Source organism: Siphateles boraxobius, unplaced genomic scaffold (assembly GCF_051911475.1).
Source record: "Siphateles boraxobius isolate OS27281-9 unplaced genomic scaffold, OSU_SipBor_1 269, whole genome shotgun sequence".
NCBI classification, from domain to species: domain Eukaryota; kingdom Metazoa; phylum Chordata; class Actinopteri; order Cypriniformes; family Leuciscidae; genus Siphateles; species Siphateles boraxobius.
The window spans coordinates 1238340-1257896 of NW_027508886.1; the positions used below are offsets into that span (position 1 = coordinate 1238340).

The following is a 19557-nucleotide window of genomic DNA, read 5'->3' on the forward strand; positions in this document are numbered from 1 at the left end:
GAACACGTTCAGCACGTCCGACGAGTGCTTCAAAGGTTGCTAGAGAATGGGCTTTTTGTCAAGGCGGAGAAATGCGTTTTTCATGCACAGTCTGTTCCGTTCCTAGGATACATCGTGTCGTCTGAGGGAATTCGCATGGATCCTGAGAAGGTTAAGGCTGTGGTGGATTGGCCAAGTCCAGATTCTCGTAAGGCCCTACAGAGGTTTCTGGGATTTGCCAATTTTTACCGGCGTTTTATTCGCAATTTCAGCCAACTAGCCACACCTCTGACCGCCTTGACCTCCCCCAGAACTATGTTCAGGTGGTCAGACGCTGCTGAAGCAGCGTTTGCCAAACTGAAGGCCCGCTTTGTTTCGGCCCCCATCCTCATTACCCCTGATACATCACGTCAGTTCGTGGTGGAGGTCGACGCGTCAGAGGTGGGGGTAGGTGCAGTGATATCCCAGCGTTCTCCCACAGACGACAGGGTTCATCCGTGCGCGTTTTTGTCTCATCGATTATCCCCTGCCGAACGCAATTATGACATTGGTAACAGAGAGTTGTTGGCAGTCAAGTTAGCGTTGGAGGAATGGCGTCACTGGTTAGAAGGGTCGGGGGTACCTTTTATCGTCTGGACCGACCATAAGAATTTGGAATATATTAGAACCGCTAAAAGATTGAACTCCAGGCAGGCTCGATGGGCACTTTTTTTCGGACGTTTTGATTTTACTCTCTCGTACCGCCCGGGTTCTAAGAACATCAAACCCGATTCTTTGTCACGCATTTTTGACCGTTCCGAACGCCCGTCTACTCCCGAGTGTATTTTGCCTGAGACTCTAGTTGTCTCCACACTTGTATGGGAGGTCGAATCGAAGGTCATAACGGCCTTAGAAGGGGTAACGCCTCCGCCCGGGTGCCCACCGAATCGTTTATTTGTGCCGGAGGGATTACAGTCTGACGTTATTCAGTGGGGTCATTGTTCCAACGTGGCTTGTCATCCAGGAGTTAACCGCACTAGTTTTTTAGTCAAGCAACGGTTCTGGTGGCCTCTTATGGCTCGTGACATTCACAGTTTTGTTTTGGCTTGCTCGGTTTGTGCCACTGGTAAGACCTCCAATCGACCCCCAGATGGGTTACTTCAACCGCTGCCTGTCCCTTCGAGACCCTGGTCCCATATCGCTCTAGATTTTATTACCACCCTCCCACCCTCCCAGGGTAACACGGTTGTTTTAACTGTGGTGGACCGGTTCTCGAAGGCGGCTCACTTTATTCCCTTACCCAAATTACCCTCAGCTAAGGAGACAGCGTTGACAGTCGTAGATCACGTCTTTCGTATACATGGCCTCCCGACAGACGTGGTCTCCGACAGGGGACCCCAGTTTGTGTCCAAATTTTGGCGAGAATTTTTGTAGGTTACTGGGAGCGACTGTTAGTCTGTCCTCAGGGTTCCATCCCCAGAGCAATGGTCAAACCGAGAGAGCCAACGAGGATTTGGAAAGGGTGTTGCGATGTTTGGTTTCCAAGAATCCTTCCTCATGGAGCCAACAACTGTCCATGGTGGAGTACGCCCACAACACGCTACCAGTGTCATCCACGGGTCTGTCTCCGTTTGAGTGTAGCGTAGGGTACCAGCCACCAATTTTTGCCAGTCTGGAATCCGAGGTCGCGGTTCCCTCCGCTCACGCTTTCGTCCAGAGGTGTCACCGCACTTGGACTAGAGCCCGGGAGACTCTACTCCAGGTGGGGGCGCGCACCAAGGCTAAGGCCGATTGCCACCGGTCAAAGCCTCCCGTATACGTCGTTGGCCAAAAGGTGTGGCTTTCTACCAGGAACATTCCTCTCCGCTCCGTTTCTAATAAACTAGCTCCCAAATTCATTGGCCCGTTTACTGTCGCCAAAATCATTAGTCCGGTGGCAGTCCGCCTCAACTTGCCTCCAGTGTACAGGAGGATTCATTCCGTCTTTCATGTATCCAAAATTAAGCCCGTATTTCATTCTCGCATTAACCCGCCAGTCCCGGTTCCTCCTCCGCCGCGACTCGTAGAAGGGGAACCAACTTATTCGGTAAATCGTATTCTGGACTCTAGGCGAAGGGGACGCGGATTCCAGTACTTGGTGGACTGGGAAGGTTACGGTCCAGAGTAGAGAAGTTGGGTACCTGCTAGAGACATCCTGGATCACTCCCTTATTGATGATTACAATCGACAGGTAAGGGAGTCTGGGAACGCCAAGAGGCGTTCCTAGGAGGAGGGGTACTGTCACGGTTTATAAATTCACTGTTTCCTTTTTGTCTCGTGTTTCTGTTGTTATGTGTGTGGGTGTGTGGGAATGGGCGTTGCCACTCCATTCACTGATCAGCGATCCAGCTGAGCGTACTCAACTCACCAGCTGCAGCCCATACACTCGCCTACTTAATCTCACCACATTCTCCTCTCATTGTCAGATCGTTGTGTGATGTCTCTCGTGCGTGTTGGTCCTGGTCTTGTCGGAGTTTCAGTTCGTGTCCTGTTCCTGTCTTCGTGTTCCTTGGATTACTTCACCACTCGGCACTCATCACCTCACCACTCAACAACCGGACACCTGATCATCACCACTCAACAACCGGACACCTGATCATCTAGTCCCTTCGTCACCAGTGTTCTTGTGTTTTCTGACCTTTCATTAAATATATATAGAGTTACTTGCATCCTTGCTTCCTCGTTTTTGATCGTGATAGATTTTTACTAAAACCTTTAAAAAAAAAGTTTAATTCATATATGTTATACTATACTATGTTATACACCAGTATACTGCCCTACAAAGCAAAAAGGCAGTAACTACGCAGAGTGCAGAACTGAGAAAAATGACTTTAAAGTTATCCTGTTATCCAGCCTAAGTAGTTGTAGGTAGATTATTGGACATGTGGCTGTTTTGTTACTTTATATTAGCTTATTCTTTGTACATATCAATCCTCATATTTAATTTGATATTTTACCCCTATTTTGCAGTTACTGTATTCTTGCTTTGTATTACTTAACAAAAAACGTGGCACAATACCAAGGAAAAAGGCAGTAACTACAGATTAAATGAAAAAGAGAGAAAATTAGTGGCATGAATGTAAATCCACATCTGTCTGTGTCTGTCTGTCTGTCTGTCTGTGTACTGCAACAAATTGTTATTATTATTATTATTATTATTATTATTATTATTATTATTATTATTATTATTATTATATGGACCTACAGGACAGCATCTTCACTCTGATCAATATATGTATTGATGTCTGTATATCATAATATTTCATTGTACAGGAAATAACTTAAATTAGGTCCATGACAAAATAATGGATGAATTAGGCTAACACAATAAATTAAAATTTTGCACCCTTAATGAAAATGAAGAAAGAAAAGCCAACACACAAAAAGCAGCCTGGCTTCATAAGTTACATTAGGCCTATAATAGGATAAAACATAGAAGCTTGCTTTCATGCAGAGGGACAACATTTTCATAGGTTAATATAATTAAGGGGAATCCAAATTAAATATATAATTTTATATTCTGAAGAAGAAACCGTGCAATAAATAAATGCTTAGGAACAGGAACCAATGTGTTTGAGCCTTAGCGCTAAGGGGGGTGTAAATACCTGCTGGCTCGCTCTGTCTGCAGAAGTTTGTTTTTGTTGAAAGCAGTGATGCTTACAACAGTAAAGAGAAAGATGTCAGTTTTGCTCACAACTTGCTAACTTATCTAAACAGCGGACATAGTCTTCAAACAGCGGCCGCGAAGAGAGTGTGTTTTAAGTTGAACAGACACCTGTCACGTTAAAGAATAACTGTTACACCGATAGCTGTTTTTATGGACACATATATTCTCCTGCTGGACAACAACGCTGTGAATGATTAGCCTATGAAAAAAGAAGACGCCGTTCATGTAGGCTAATAAGAGCGAAGAAGATCACGCTGACTGCTTGGATGTTATGGGATAGCCTGATGCCTTAAGAAGTTTTACCTCCGCCCAAAGGTTATCTTTTGGTGCTGTGTATGTTTGTCTGTTCGTTAGTAAGATAACTCGAAAAGTACTGTATGAATTTGGATGACATTTTCGGACAACATGGGTATTAGGACAAGGAACAGATTACTACATTTTGGTGGTGATCCGGAACACGGGACATTTGGAATTGCCTCAGTGACCTATTAGGCTACCTTGACAGAGGTTAGTGCTCTCCGAGTGCTTTTCTAGTTATTGAATATTTTTTCACCGCTGGTTGGATTATAACTTTGTGACATGAACAACAAAATGATGACATGGCATCGGCGATGATGTGAAGTTACAGAGAATAAAGTTACAGCTCGAAGCAGGGAGGATCAGGGGCAGGTTAGCAAAGCTATTTAAAACATCGCCTGTCAATTAGCATAATGCTATCTGAATGGACCTCTGAGAGGAAGTCCCGCCCTGGCGGCTGAAAGGAGTTTATATTGTGATAGCCTAGCCTCTAAATGTTTAATCTGTCACTCTTACTTACCATTCTCCGGGTATTTTCTTTTCAACGCCAGTTCGACCATCTTCTTTCCCCGATTTTGTGCCATCTCAAACAAAATTTGTGTGAAGTTAGAAGGGTAAAAATGTTAAAACCGTCCCGTGAGGATGCCGCGAAATCAGCTGTGTGTTCACCATGGCAACAGTAACTACACTGCGCAGCAACACGGTTATTTTTTGTTAGGTAAAACATAACAAGAATACAGTAATGGATGTTACTGTATTCTTGCTTTGTTTCACTAGGGCTTTTTGCAGTTACTGTAGAAACGACTACCATTTTTCTCCAAAACAACACACATTTGAGATAAGATGTTTTGTCACATAACAAAGGATGCCTTGAATGTCATGAAAATGATAATAACTCATTTTTGACCAAAAATGCAGTTACTGCCTTTTTGCTTTGTAGGGCAGTATACATATTTATGTTATCTTTTTAAATACTATGTTATACATATTTAAAAAGACATGAATAGGCAAAAACAAGTGTTTTTTTGTTTCAACAAATGATTCTCAACTATGTTATAAAAGATATACCAAAACGATTTGATATACCATTTTAAGTTTTAGATCTGTTTGATGATCATATTATTATGAATTGTCATAAACGCCTTTATGTTATATTTGGTGTTTCTTAGTAATCTCTGCCACAAAAGCTAAACAAAACAAAACGATTTAAGCATGGCATGATACCAGCAAGATTGTACCAAGAAGTGTTATTTATTTTCTTATTAATAAGATCATCACACTATTTACAATTTGTACACAAGGCAATTCAAAGTGATTCACAGTTGTATAAAAAACAATAATGCTTATGCTCATAATAATAATAATCATTAATTATTATAATATTATAATAATTAATTACATAAAAAACAAATGCTGTAGTAAAATACTTTCAGTTGGAATATGACAGCTATGTAACGTTCTGTTTATGCCTGTGTCCTTTCAGATTATGTATGCATACCCGGTTTTACGGAGAACCTCTGAGGGTCGACTCCTTATGGGGCCAACTGAGGAGGCCAATAGGAGGAAGATCGTGTTGGCAGGGAGGGCCAGGTGTAAGGAGGAGGTCCTGGCTGAGGCCACTGCCTTTGTGAGGCAGAATGGAGGGAATCCTGGAAACCAGTTCCTGGTTCTGGCTCACTGCAAGATCCAGTTTGGGAAACACCAGGGTCAGAGGTTCCTGTGGCTGCTGGAGAACTCACTGGGGTATGCCTGCTATCTGGTCAGCAGCATTTTGGGGGAGGAGGAGAGGGACAACCCGCTGTCGGACAACAAACACCTGTTCCTCAGATACACCTCGCAGATCAGGGAGGTAGGCGAGGCTGTGGAGGTGTATCATATAAAACAGGCCATGCTGCAGGAGGCCCAGAGGACAGGAGACTCTGGATGTCTGATGCTGGAGTTTGGGGATTTTAAGGGTAGGTCAATGAAGGAGGTGTATGAGGACCCAAGCAAGGAGGCCAAGGCTCTCATCACCTACCTGATGAAGGCAAAGGCCAGGCCTAACACCAATATGGCCCTTTTCAAAGCATACGTGCTGAAGAGGCAGGCTCCAGCCCACGTGCCCACCACCACTGTGCCCACTGCATCTGTCCTCACTGCTGCTGTGCCCACTGCCACTGTGTCTGTTCCTCCTCCACCTACTGCCAATAAGAACAGGCCACTGCTGGCGACCAATGTGAAGGCCCTGTTGGCGCGGGGGAAGCATTTATTTGCTTCACAGCTGGCACAAAAGATTTTGTCTCCAGCCAAACCCTGTAAGTGATTTGCAAGCTTTAAAATCATTACAGTATATATTATGCAGTATATATGTCTAACGAAAATACGTGTTCAACAGCTGCAGGACCACATGTACATCCTGCGTCTGAGTCCGCAGCCCGGAGACAGCTCTTTACATGTGGTGAGTATCACTTAACGTATACAAGTGTGTTGGTGACATGTGCTTAGTGTTTTATGTTATTTTACAGACCCTGCTGCTACGGATTTTTTTGAGGAGGAAGATGACCTGGAGATGGCAACTGTAGCCTCGCAAGCTGAGGAACAACTTCCTCAAGGTATGTAAATCTTAAACAATATTTTACAAACAATTACAAATAAAACAAAACAGTATTTTTTAAATGACATATTATTTTATTTCACAACACAGAGGAATGGCACTTCTCAGGTGTCAATCTACATTCACTCTTTGAGTGAACATCCTCAAAGGAAAAAAGATAATTTAAAGGTGTATGTAAAAGGTTTTATTTCATTTTTTATCGTAATCACTGACTAAAGCTCATTCTTGTCATCTCACACTTCCCCACTCCCCTTGGAATAAGTGGCTGTTGTAGTGTTTGGTCTGCTTCGCTTCACACTTGGCTGATCCCATCTTTTTTTCTCTTGTATTTCTTCTAATGGTGCTTGGATGAAAAACAGGATGATTTTCACTGCTTCCTTCCATCTTTTCATCATCATGTCATCTCTCTACTAATCATACATGCTTTGCAGTAAACCTTGTAATCGCAGTAGCTGTCCAGCAGTGCTGAGAAAGTCATACAGCGAAAGTCTAAAACAATAAGATAATTTTGTTGTGTTTTTTTACGCTCCAGGCACTGCAGGCTCGAGAGGCCCTGTTCCGTGCTACTGCCCCTGCTCCTGCCCCTTATCCTGCTCCTCCAGCATTGTGGACCCCTGGCCAGGTGTCCCATTCGCCTGCAGAGCTTCCTGTCCACTGGACAGAGCAACTCCCATCTTTCCAGCAAGGCCTTCAACCCCTGTCCCTCTGCACCAGGACCATCCTCACTACAGCCACCCACAGGACTGCAGCGCCCTGCCCAGCCTCCTCTGCAGTCTCCTCCTCTGCGCCCTGCCCAGCCTCCTCTGCAGTCTCCTCCTCTGCGCCCTGCCCAGCCTCCTCTGCAGTCTCCTCCTCTGAGCTCTGCCCAGCCTCCTCTGCAGTCTCCTCCTCTGCGCCCTGCTCAGCCTCCTCTGCAGTCTCCTCCACAGCCTTCTGTCCAGCCAAGTGCTGCCTCTGCTCCTGCAACATCAACTGGGTCCAGTGTTGCAGACCGGGCTCCTGTAAGTAAGCTTCTCATTATTCGTGTGCAGGCGCTGCAGCGTGATTTCCAATGACCACAAAAAAAGAGGCCGCATTTCCTCTGTGCTGGAAACTTTGCACTGGCTACCTTTTAATTGTAGATTTAATAAAAAAAATGCGCTTTAAGCCATGCAAGCTGAACTGTTTGCGGCCCGGCAGCAGCAGGGAGGATGTATGTTTCGGCTCGTTGGTCTAGGGGTATGATTCTCGCTTAGGGTGCGAGAGGTCCCGGGTTCAAATCCCGGACGAGCCCATTATTAGGCTTTGCTTTTAATCTCTTCAGCCTGATTAGGGCAACCAGGATATTTCTGAGAAATTGGGGATAAAATGTGCCAGAGAGAGGCCGGTTTGCTCAGTTGGTTAGAGCGTGGTGCTAATAACGCCAAGGTCGCGGGTTCGATCCCCGTACGGGCCAATCATTATCTCTCTGGGACCTTCGCTCTGCTCTTCTCGAAAATGACGGGCGGTCTCCCAGACATCCCTGCTGGCTAAACCATACAAGTACCTGGCCGAAATGGCGGTATCTGACAGCCGTGCGTCTGTAAAATCTATCCAATACAATGTCGAGCTCCATCTTTTACAAAACCAATTACGTTACGAGCTCCATTTTTGGCCGTGCAATGAAATGTCAAGGTCCATTTTTCATAGACAAATCACCGCACATAGTCCATTTTTGTCCATCTTTGAGTTTGAGCAGATTCCATCCAATCTCCGCTCATATTCTCTTTTTTGGCCGTCCAATGAAATGGCAATGTCCATTTTTCATACACCGATCACCACACGTTGAGCATAAACGCATCACCGCTGTAATTTATATTCCGCTCAGGTAACGTTATGTTATTTATAGTTATTGTATTTATTGTTAATAAACGTTTTCTGTATTTTAGGAATAGCAAGATTGCTCCGTAAAACGATCAGGTAAGTTAACGTTAGCTGTAATTGTAAGTAATAAGGTATAATTGTCGCAGCTCAATTTGTAATGTAAATAGTTTTATTCGATTTTGTCTGACTTTGTGTAACTTCAGTCAGCAAGCAAACCTTATTTTTTTTGTATAGGTAACGTTAGCTAACGTTATGTTAACTATAGCTAACGTTATCATCGAGCTTGGCAATTGTACATTTTTGTCAGTAACGAAACTTATTTTGTTTTCTGACAGGATTAACTAGTAAAATAGCATATCTGATAGTGTTTGTTACTTTATAGGAAATGGATAAATCAATGTACAATAAATCTCATTGTACTAGTCTACTGTAACACTGGCATAAAATGTAACAAAATAAATTTGGATAATGTCTCTACCTGTTGGGTGCTATTTTAACTTTTATACACTTGTGGTAAAAAATGACCAGTCATAAGTGAATGGATGAGAATACAATAAGTATATAAAATAAAATTCAGGCACATGTTCATTTTAACACATGGGCACAGTTGAAATAACACAATGTTTAATCTGAGTATTTGTTATAGTCAAAATAATCCATAACAGTTACATTATATGTTTTACTACAAAACAATTTGTATGAGCCCAGGTCAATGAGGCATACAGGCCATAAATAGCAAAAAGAAGTTCAAAATTTGTAATGTTTACAAAAACTCTATCACAAGATCTATCACAACATTAGGTGATGATATATACAGTATGCATTATTTTGGATTTATAAACTGCTATAATGTGGCGGTCATTTTGGACCAGGAAAAATTACCACGTAGTCAATTTTTGTCAATCTTTGAGCACAAACACCGCTTAATTATTTATATCCCGCTGTTATTTATATTCCGCTCAGGTATGTTATTTATAGTTATTGTATTTATTGTTAATGAAATGGCTTACGTTTTCTGTTTTTTAGGAATAGTAAGATTGCCTCCGTAAAACATCTCTGTAATCCCTCATTTTGGGCCCTTGCCATGATGACTTAATGTAATTACACTATAACATGAATAAAACTGCGTATCTGTCATTACAGAAAATGTCCAAACAACAATCCAAAAGCCACAAGGATATGGATGATACTGAGTGGGTCTCGCGCTTTAGGTCTTTTGCCTCCACTGGTGTCTGGCCATCAGATGCAGGTAACCGACCTGCTCCAAGGCAAAAGAAGTGGTACAGTCTGTATCAGAAGGTATGTAGAAAAAGTATCAAAAGGAATATATATATATATATATATATATATATATATATATATATATACATTAATTTTGAGTAGTAGACATATTATATTTTCAGTATGTACAGTATGAGCATAAAACAAGAACTTGTACAAATAAATATAAGTGGCATCTTTTGTTTTGTTTACAGATAGAGAAGTGCCCTCTGCAGCTGAAAGGACAGCTAACGCTTTTCTCCCAGCCACAGATGTGTTTGTGTGGATTTCATTCATTAGGTAGGCTAATTTGGGCTCTTTCAGTTTAACTACAGTTGATGCAGTGTGCACACAATATAAAGATGTGGTATTTCTTAACATTAATGTATTCTTGGACAATTTCTGTTGTTTCTATCTGGGTTGGTTTGGCAACAGGTCTGTTCCACAGCAGAGGAAATTGCGTAGTAGGTAAAAGAAGGTCATAAGGTTGAAACTAACTACATCACTAATAACTGAATAAAAAACCCACATCTAAATTTGTCACGTCATTTGCATGAAAGGGGTTCTTATACATTATTGTTTATACTATTAACACTATTAACATGGAATAGAACAGTAGTATTGTGCTTTCTTTAAATCACTGGTGATTTTGTCCATCATCTTTCTAAGTCTTTCATACTGTATTTCATACTGTATATATGCACTGTTTTATACATTTTTGTTATGCAGCAGCAAGTGCCTACAGCCTCATCTAGACCCACAAGCAGTGCAGACCAATCACCTAGTGGGCAATGTAGCTCCTTAATGGTAGGTAGGTTTTATAGCTTTATGTGAGAGAGAATTCATAACGGAAATATTTTATATTCTTGTCATATTTCAGCTCCCAACCACTGCTCCAGTAGAACGTCCCACAGCTGACACTACACCCGCAAGTTTGGTGAAAAGGCCCAAGCTCACCCTTTCCTCGGTACATATGATGGCATGTGTTTTAAAATGGTTCACAGTTGTCATATTAATACTTCTCTCTTTAAAGTTTAATAAGTCCAGATTTGGTGGAAAGCATGTGGAGAGTGCAAAGCCAAATTTACATGTTGGACGGAAAGCTCATGTAAGTAATGAATAATTATTATTTCTTTGCTACAAAAAAAATTCCAATGATACAATATTTTTATACCTTGTATTTTTAGAGTCATTCAACCACTGCTACAAATGCAGCTGCCCGTGTGTGTGAGGCTCCAGTGCTAGCAGGTGGTCCTCCTCAAACCATCTCTCCACCACAGCTTCCAAGTGCAGAATCATTTTTTCTTGCTCCTCCATTACCGCCTCCAAAACAACGGCATCGGCCAGTGGAGGGGCAGAGTTTAGGAGTGGATGTGGTAAAACATTGCACTTGTTACTATGTTTGGTTAGTATTTTTTTACAGTATTTTTTTTATCTTTATTTGACCTGTCCTTTTCTGTCTACAGAGCGCATTCCAGCCTGAGCACTCTGCTGCAGTTCCTCTCCTGTGGCCTAAAACCATGCCCCAGGAGGATCACCAATGGGTCTCCACAGGATTGTTCAGAGTTGGTGCTCTTGGGAATTTGGAGCTCCAGGACCATCTCCAGTTGTGGTATTTCAATCCACAGCCATCCCTTATTTACCACCAGGCACCAACATCAGCCAGATTTTTTGCCCATCCCTTACTGCTGTGGATGCCGTATAGGCTGTGGAAAGTCAGGCTGCTGTGCGCGGACCAAGCCTGTAAAAGCCCTCTGACTAGTGGAGGTCTTCACAGACGGGTGCGTCAGGTCCTTGACATTGACCGCTTTTACAACCTGGTCACAGAGACTCTGATTTGCTCCAAGTGCCGCCGCAGCTACCTGTCTTGGAATAGGGAAATACTTGAGCAGCTGGACATGGCCCATCGTTCTGAGTTTAGGGTCATTCTTACCCGCCGGTATGTTACATTATTGTGTGATTTTTGTCAGTTGCTTATCCATGTATATTTAATTTATTTCTTATTACAGATATGCCTGTGACATCAGGGTGATACGCCTCCTACGGGAACGTGGTCTGGGGAATGGCCCTGTCCGACTGATTGGCCAATTGAAAGAGAACCACAGTGAAGAGTGGCTGAAAAGGGTTGCGCGGTATACCAGCGAGTGTGCTTCTTTTACCAGCAAAAGTTGTCTGATGCCACCAACATTTGAAGAGCCTCCCCAACCTGTGGCAATTCCCAGCTATAAGTGGCTTTCAGTGGTGTACAGCCAAGACATCGTGTTCAGGCTGGAGGATATCAAGGCTAGTATCACCTCCACTTATGGATCCATCTTAAAACTGGATTCCACCAGAAAGGTACATCTTTAATTATTATTGTATTGAGGTTATGCAAATTCTATTTATATTTAAATCTAAATAGAAATGGAACCTCAAATGAATGAACAACTTAAACAATAACATAAGATGGAATGTCAAATTGAGGGGACAATTCAAAGATTAAAACAAGAATAACATTGCAGAGATAACCACAAAATTTTGTTTATGACATTACACGCATAAGCTCTATATTAATGCAATAGAACCATTGAAGGTGTTGCTACTATTGGTTTAATATATATGTTTGTTTTAGATCACCAAAAAGCTCTCAGGACCGGCAAAAGGCACTGCACAGTGGCTGTCATCCGTTGGTAACGAGATGGGTCAAGTGCTCATCAGTGTCTTGACTGCTGGTGAGGGACCAGGTTTGGATCTTATGGCAGCTGGCTTGGTAGACAGGTATGTTACCTGTAATACATTTTCTCTTACATGTAATTTAACTTGTCCTTAGTTTAGAATTTGCTATTTACAATTTGCATTTGTAATTTACTGTTGTTTGATGATGAAATTCTTTAATTATTTTTGATAATTATTTCTCGCAGGTATAAAGCTGCCGGTGTAGACCCTCCTGTTGCTCTCTATGTGGACTGTGGCTGCTGCAAGGATGTGGGTGAGACCAAGCTGAAGGCCAGATTTGCTGGATGGCCTAACTTGATTGTTCGCCTCGACATCTGGCACTATATGCGATGCCTGGCTGTGGGATGCACCACTGATGGTGTGGCGCTGTACACACAGACTGGCACCATCACCAAGGGAGGAGTGCAACTGCAGACACTGCGCTGTGCCAGAGGTCCTACATCTTTGGAGTCATTCCACTGTCATTTAAACCGGTTCATTCCAGGTACGTGCAACACAATAATGTTTATGTTTAACAGAAATACTTGACCTTATTCCTTTTGCCGTTTTTTTGTATTTACTTTAGGAAACAGTGCAAGCTTGCTCAACTTCCAGATCTACCTACTAGATGGGCTACATCGCTGGAACCACAACAGGGCAGCAGCTGCTCTGGAGGCAGAGACCTCGGGCCTGCGCATATACTCGGGCGAGCTGGTTCACAGCGTTAATAAAGATTATGAGAAGGTTTTTGGCAGGAAGCTGATTCCTTCTTTTACACCACCCGCGAAGTACACAGGTATTCATATTTAATATTGTATGTTTATGCTCATAGTTCTTTCTCTGTTTCTATGTAGTTTTTTTTTTTTTTAAATATTGGTTTTGCATTTTCAGGTGAACTGATTGGAGTGCAGTATCTGTTGAGGTAGAACAATGAACCACTACAGTGTATGGCGCCAGACTCCGAGGAGGCAAATACATTGCTGGAGCAGTTGGAAGAGCCAGTAGAGACTGATGAGGGCTTTGAAGAACTTGAACATATTGAGGTCACTCTTGCGGATTAACTTTTGGACACATCTGATATGATCTCAGTGCTACCTGCTTCTTGTGCTCCTGAGCTTTCTGGTCAGTCCGCTCCTCCTGTCCAGTCCACTCACCTGCTGGGGGTCCCATCTGCACCCGCTCCTCCTGTCCAGTCCACTCACCTACTGGGGGTCCAAAATGCGTCTGCTCCTCCTGTCCAGTCCACTCACCTGCTGGGGGTCCAACATGCGTCTGCTCCTCCTGCCCAGTCCACTCACCTGCTGGGGGTCCAACATGCGTCTGCTCCTCCTGTCCAGTCCACTCACCTGCTGGGGGTCCAACATGCGTCTGCTCCTCCTGTCCAGTCCACCCACCTGCTGGGGGTCCAACATGCGTCTGCTCCTCCTTCCCAGTCCACTCACCTGCTGGGGGTCCAACATGCGTGTGCTCCTCCTGTCCAGTCCACTCACCTGCTGGGGGTCCAACATGCGTCTGCTCCTCCTGTCCAGTCCACTCACCTGCTGGGGGTCCCATCTGCACCCGCTCCTCCTGTCCAGTCCACTCACCTGCTGGGGGTCCCGTCTGCACCCGCTCCTCCTGTCCAGTCCACTCACCTGCTGGGGGTCCAACATGCGTCTGCTCCTCCTGTCCAGTTCGCTCACCTGCTGGGGGTCCAACATGCGTCTGCTCCTCCTGTCCAGTCCACTCACCTGCTCGGGGTCCCGTCTGGGTTACCTGGACAATCTACATCTTCAGAGCAAGTTGTAAGAGAAATACCAGTATGCTTTATATTTATTGATGTTTGACCTTCTTGAAATACTTCAAATCTAATGTAATACTTCCTCCTAGGCCGTGGATGAACAGAGTTTGGCAGGAATGGATCGTGTTGATGAGCTTGCGGAATACTTGGTGGAGCTAAGAAATGAATCGAAGAAATGAATGACCAATCAGCGGGCCAGTACCATTGTGGGTCTTTGGCAGAACTTGGAGCAACACGATAAGGACCGGATTTCTTACGCTGCTCGACATCAGGAGAGACTGCTCACTGGTCGGTTTAGGTCTCCGAAAAAGAAGGCTGTATTTGCAGGAGTTGAAAGCACAAAAAGGTGTATACTTGGTTCTACTGGTTCAGCTGCTCAGTGGCCAAACTGCAGCCGTCTTGTAGAAACAATATTTATCAGATTGTGCAACATTCATAATAGCCCCAAGAAAATTGGACACCAAACCCTTTCAAGATGGTCACTAATTCTAAATGATTATAAAAAGATTCGACAGCTCATTTTAATCAACGGCATTATTATGAAAGATACAACTCTGCAACTTGTTACTGTAAATCAGACCACGTTGATACAGTGGCATAACAAAAGATTCAAGGCACAAGAAGTTGCAATTCTGATGCAAGGGTTGGTACTGCCTGATGAACGCCCTGTTGCCAGTGAACCACTACTCCCAGTAAACACTAGGCCCACTCAAGTCACACCACACATGCATGAATACACTTACAACATGCCACCTGACACGGCTGGTTTGGCAAAAACCAAGCTAGTTGTCAAAGATAGAGCTGAGCTGAGAACCATACAGCCAAAACAACATACAGCTCGGCCAGTAGTTTTTTACATGCCACTAATAGTGCCACCAACCACCACAGCAAGTAGCATTCTGCTTCTGCCGCCACCCCAGACCACTGCAGCCAGTAGAGTTTGCACACCACATTCTGAGAGCACAACTGGCCCTTGTCAAATGCAAGACACTCCACAAAAAGAAAAGCGTAAATACACTAGAACAGTCACATCCAACAGATGCACTAAATGTGGAGAGCCATGCACCACAGACACTGGCCATAGCCAGTTCAAAGGCAGAATTTACTGCCCAAACAGGGAGACCCTAACCAAAGAGCAGTGGCTTAGAATGATGAGAAAATAGTACATCATTGTATTTTATGTTGTGAAGATTTTGTTTTTATTATAGTAAAATATTTAGTTGTTTTGCAAAACTAATACCGAAATAATTGCACTATTTTTTATTTGATTTTTTTATTTTTTATAAAAAAAAAATTATTCAATTTGATTGTGATTCATTTTGCTGCCCACAACATATACACAAACTGTTGTATTTGTTCTAGGTTAATGGGTTGTATATAGTTCAGTTCTGTTTGTTTGTTTTCTTTTTACTTGTAAATAGTGATTTATTTTGAATACTATACCAAACGTGATTTGTTTGTACATATTTTTTTGAATGTTGTATATAAAAACAGGCTGAATTTCCTCTGTGCTGGCAACTTTGCACTGGCTACCTTTTAATTGTAGATTTAATGAAAAAATTGCGCTTTGAATCCAGCGATCCGAGTTCAAATCTCGGTGGAACCTTTTTAGGTTCTTTGCGGAAGGGAGGGAAAAAACAGAGGTGATGCGCAACTGCTGACGTGGCGGTGAAATTGGCACTCTCAAACCGAGTCGGAATTGGGGAAACATGGGCTTAAAAAGCAAAGGCTTCATTTGCTCCTTGCTATCGTGCTTCTGGACTCAATGACTTAAATCCTTGCTATCGTGCTTCTGGACTCAATGACTTAAATCTCTGCTGCTCATGGGAAAAGTTGACACACGCCAAGGTTCCATGGTGTAATGGTTAGCACTCTGGGCTCTGAATCCAGCGATCCGAGTTCAAATCTCGGTGGGACCTGCTTTTGCCAGGAATGTGTGCAGTACCTCGTTCGAAAAAACTTTTTCGGCAGCACTGAGCCGCAAGAGCTCATCTAGGTAGTTCCCCTTGAAGGGGGGCGTAAAAAGGATGGACAGCACTGGAGAATGCAGGCATCGATCCCGCTACCTCTCGCTTGCGCCTACTGCTTCCTACCGATTGAGCCAAAGTAAGCCCAAAGTAAGCCCACGTGAGCCAATCGTGTTTCTCTGCTGTGGCTTACTTTTGACCAATCACGTTCTCTCCTGTGGCTTACTTTTGACCAATCGTGTTTCTCTCCTGTGGCTTACTTTTGACCAATCGCCTTTCTCTCCTGTGGCTTACTTTTGACCAATCGCGTTTCTCTCCTGGCTCTGCTCCTGTGGCTTACTTTTGACCAATCGGCGACCGCTATTATTATCGTCATCTTTGCAATCTTTGCAACAGGTAAGTCTATTCTTCACGACTGTATAATCGATCATTTTTCATTCATAAACAGTGTTTGTTTTTAGACAATTAAACATGCCAATAAAGCTAGCTAGCGTGTAATACCACACGTTTTCTTCTGTACATGTGAACCTGCAACTTTACCATGATATACAGTAAAAAACATGCCACTACTGTCAAGATAATTAGCCGACCGCTAATTAAGCTATATCCTCCTTAAACCATTTTTTTGTTGTTGTTAATTTAGTATTTTTTGTGTCATTCATTACATTATTTTGACCACAAGAAGATTTTTACTAAAATCTTTAAAAAAAAAAGTTTAATTCATATATGTTATACTATACTATGTTATACACCAGTATACATATTTATGTTATCTTTTTAAATACTATGTTATACATATTTAAAAAGACATGAATAGGCAAAAACAAGTGTTTTTTTTGTTTCAACAAATGATTCTCAACTATGTTATAAAAGATATACCAAAACGATTTGATATACCATTTTAAGTTTTAGATCTGTTTGATGATCATATTATTATGAATTTTCATAAACGCCTTTATGTTATATTTGGTGTTTCTTAGTAATCTCTGCCACAAAAGCTAAACAAAACAAAACGATTTAAGCATGGCATGATACCAGCAAGATTGTACCAAGAAGTGTTATTTGTTTTCTTATTAATAAGTTCATCACACTATTTACAATTTGTACACAAGGCAATTCAAAGTGATTCACAGTTGTATAAAAAACAATAATGCTTATGCTCATAATAATAATAATAATATTCATTAATTATTATAATATTATAATAATTAATTACATAAAAAACAAATGCTGTAGTAAAATACTTTCAGTTGGAATATGACAGCTATGTAACGTTCTGTTTATGCCTGTGTCCTTTCAGATTATGTATGCATACCCGGTTTTACGAAGAACCTCTGAGGGTCGACTCCTTATGGGGCCAACTGAGGAGGCCAATAGGAGGAAGATCGTGTTGGCAGGGAGGGCCAGGTGTAAGGAGGAGGTCCTGGCTGAGGCCACTGCCTTTTTGAGGCAGAATGGAGGGAATCCTGGAGACCAGTTCCTGGTTCTGGCTCACTGCAAGATCCAGTTTGGGAAACACCAGGGTCAGAGGTTCCTGTGGCTGCTGGAGAACTCACTGGGCTATGCCTGCTATCTGGTCAGCAGCATTTTGGGGGAGGAGGAGAGGGACAACCCGCTGTCGGACAACAAACACCTGTTCCTCAGATACACCTCGCAGATCAGGGAGGTAGGCGAGGCTGTAGAGGTGTATCAGAAAAAAACAGGCCATGCTGCAGGAGGCCCAGAGGACAGGAGACTCTGGATGTCTGATGGTGGAGTTTGGAGATCTTAAGGGTAGGTCAATAAAGGAGGTGTATGAGGACCCAAGAAAGGAGGCCCAGGCTCTCATCACCTACCTGAAGAAGGCAAAGGCCAGGCCTAACACCAATATGGCCCTTTTCAAAGCATACGTGCTGAAGAGGCAGGCTCTAGCTTACGTGCCCACCACCACTGTGCCCACTGCATCTGTCCTCACTGCTGCTGTGCCCACTGCCACTGTGTCTGTTCCTCCTCCACCTACTGCCACTAAGAACAGGCCACTGCTGGCGACCAATGTGAAGGCCCTGTTGGCGCGGGGGAAGCATTTATTTGCTTCACAGCTGGCACAAAAGATTTTGTCTCCAGCGAAACCCTGTAAGTGGGTAAGTTTTTTCTTTTTTCTCCAGCCACTGCAGGCTCGAGAGGCCCTGCTCCTGCCCCGGCTCGTGCTACTGCCCCTGCTCCTGCCAATTATCCTGCTCCTCCAGCATTGTGGACCCCTGGCCAGGTGCACCAGTCGCCTGCAGAGCTTCCTGTCCACTGGAAAGAGCAACTCCCATCTTTCCAGCAAGGCCTTCAACCCCTGTCCCTCTGCACCAGGACCATCCTCACTACAACCACCCACAGGACTGCAGCGCCCTGCCCAGCCTCCTCTGCAGTCTCCTCCTCTGCGCCCTGCCCAGCCTCCTCTGCAGTCTCCTCCTCTGCGCCCTGCCCAGCCTCCTCTGCAGTCTCCTCCTCTGCGCCCTGCCCAGCCTCCTCTGCAGTCTCCTCCTCTGCGCCCTGCTCAGCCTCCTCTAAAGTCTCCTCCACAGCCTTCTGTCCAGCCAAGTGCTGCCTCTGCTCCTGCAACATCAACTGGGTCCAGTGTTGCAGACCAGGCTCCTGTAAGTAAGCTTCTCATTATTCGTGTGCAGGTCCTGCAGCGTGATTTCCAATGACCACAAAAAAAGAGGCCGCATTTCCTCTGTGCTGGAAACTTTGCACAGGCTACCTTTTAATTGTTGATTTAATCAAAAAATTGCGCTTTAAACCATGGAAGCTGAAATGTTTGCGGCCCGACAGCAGCAGGGAGGATGTATGTTTCGGCTCGTTGGTCTAGGGGTATGATTCTCGCTTAGGGTGCGAGAGGTCCCGGGTTCAAATCCCGGACGAGCCCATTATTAGGCTTTGCTTTTAATCTCTTCAGCCTGATTAGGGCAACCAGGATATTTCTGAGCATTTGGGGATAAAATGTGCCAGAGAGAGGCCGGTTAGCTCAGTTGGTTAGAGCGTGGTGCTAATAACGCCAAGGTCGCGGGTTCGATCCCCGTACGGGCCACTCATTTTCTGTCTGGGACCTTCGCTCTGCTCTTCTCAAAAATGACGGGCGGTCTCCCATACAACCATGCTGGCTAAACCACACAAGTACCTGGCCGAAATAGCTCAGTTGTCAGTTGGTCCCTGGTTCAATCCCGGGTCTGGCAGAGCAACGACCTCCGCCTCTTTTAGTCTACCTGATTCCACCTCTCAGACAGCCAGTTAGCAGTGTGTGTTGGTTCCATGGTGTAATGGTTAGCACTCTGGGCTTTGGATCCAGCGATCCGAGTTCAAATCTCGGTGGAACCTTTTTAGGATCTTTGCGGAAGGGAGGCGAAAAACAGAGGTGATGCGCAACTGCTGACGTGGCGGTGAAATTGGCACGCTCAAACCGAGTCAGAATTGGGGAAACATGGGCTTAAAA

The 19557-nt window shown here is 43.8% G+C and overlaps 6 non-coding genes across 6 annotated transcripts; all 6 read left to right on the plus strand.

The window, feature by feature from the left end:
* The first annotated feature begins 7755 nt into the window (after nucleotides 1-7755).
* trnap-agg (transfer RNA proline (anticodon AGG)) lies at nucleotides 7756-7827 on the plus strand. The gene has a single exon. It is a non-coding gene; the product is annotated as a tRNA-Pro (tRNA).
* An 88-nt stretch (nucleotides 7828-7915) lies between these two features.
* Nucleotides 7916-7989, plus strand: trnai-aau (transfer RNA isoleucine (anticodon AAU)). The gene has a single exon. It is a non-coding gene; the product is annotated as a tRNA-Ile (tRNA).
* Nucleotides 7990-15977: 7988 nt separating this feature from the next.
* trnaq-cug (transfer RNA glutamine (anticodon CUG)) lies at nucleotides 15978-16049 on the plus strand. Its single transcript has one exon. It is a non-coding gene; the product is annotated as a tRNA-Gln (tRNA).
* Nucleotides 16050-18921: 2872 nt separating this feature from the next.
* On the plus strand, nucleotides 18922-18993 carry trnap-agg (transfer RNA proline (anticodon AGG)). The gene has a single exon. It is a non-coding gene; the product is annotated as a tRNA-Pro (tRNA).
* Nucleotides 18994-19081: 88 nt separating this feature from the next.
* On the plus strand, nucleotides 19082-19155 carry trnai-aau (transfer RNA isoleucine (anticodon AAU)). Its single transcript has one exon. It is a non-coding gene; the product is annotated as a tRNA-Ile (tRNA).
* Nucleotides 19156-19370: 215 nt separating this feature from the next.
* On the plus strand, nucleotides 19371-19442 carry trnaq-uug (transfer RNA glutamine (anticodon UUG)). Its single transcript has one exon. It is a non-coding gene; the product is annotated as a tRNA-Gln (tRNA).
* The last annotated feature ends 115 nt before the right edge of the window (nucleotides 19443-19557 follow it).